Consider the following 1287-nt stretch of genomic DNA (forward strand, 5'->3'; position numbering starts at 1 on the left):
CCCCTGCCCTCCATGTCTGCTGAAGTCACAGCGGGGATTAAACGGCCACCAATTCCTTTCTTAATTGTCACCCACGTGCTTATTCTCTGCCACCGGAATTCCCGGTGCTGTCCAGCCCCGTCCGTGCCCCCTGCTCCATCAGAGCCCGGCAGCAGGGTGTGAAAAGAAGAGCTGGGCTTGGACAAGCTGTTAAATTGGTCGTTAAATTGGTCTTGGAAACCAGTCTGCAGCTCCAGCACTGCCCCGGAGCCCTCATCACAGCCCTGGTCTGGCTCCATTGCCCCTGAAGTTCTGGGCTTTGAATCTTCTACTCCACCCAGTAAATAAGGAGCAATTTATTATGGAACAGGTTGCCCAGAGAAGCTGTGGCTGCCCCATCCCCGGAGGGGTTCAAGGCCAGGTTGGATGGGGCTTTGAGCAACCTGGTCTGGTGGGAGGTGTCCCTGCCCAGGGCATGGGGGGGTCGGAACTAGGTGGTCTTTACGGTCCTTTCCAACCCGAATCATTGTATGATTCTGTATAACTGATGAATTTCTCATAGATGCCCTCCCTGACATCAAAGCACTGACCTGCTGTGATCTGAGGGTGGAGGAAGTATCAAAGGGTTTCAGTTTCTGTAGCTGAGTACATCGGTCCCAGCTCAGTGCCCTCAGCCATTCCACCTGTGGCACAGCCCGCTTCTCTGTGTGCCCAGATAACCTCAAAACCAAACCTACAGCTGTCGTTAGTTAATTCTCACTTCATGTCAAACCCTGCACTGGAACAATCATGGAGGTACGGACCCTCCTGCCAGGATTACTCACAGCAGGTCGAACATGCCCGGGCCTGGCAGGAGGACTGCATCTGCAGGCAGCGGTGAGAGGTCTGGAGAGGAGAAGGTTTTGTTCTGTTCTTCCTCTGACCCCACAGGAGCTCGTTCTCCAATAGTTCTGGGCTCTTGGCTTGCCAACTGCTGGGTGGAAAGAAGCAGGAGCAGACCATGGGCAAGGTCCTGAGCCGTGCCCACCCCTCAGCGGGTATAAATGTCTCTGACTCCTACCATCTGGTTCTAGCTGTGCCACGACTCCCTGCCTCAGGGCCTGTAGAGGGGCCGTCTTCTTGCCAAGGGAAAATGAAGTCTGGAGTGCAATGTCCGCTACAGCATCCTATTAAAGTCTTGCTGTAGCCTCTGGCAAGGAACAAGCGGGCTGGACTTGGCATCTCTCCAGGAGGAGAGGACACTGTGGTTTGGGAGGAGAGTTTTCCCCAGATGCAAAAAAAAAAAAAAAAAAAAAAAAAAAAAAAAAA

This window comes from Calidris pugnax, unplaced genomic scaffold (genome assembly GCF_001431845.1).
Source record: "Calidris pugnax isolate Ruff unplaced genomic scaffold, ASM143184v1 scaffold133, whole genome shotgun sequence".
Taxonomy (NCBI): Eukaryota; Metazoa; Chordata; class Aves; order Charadriiformes; family Scolopacidae; genus Calidris; species Calidris pugnax.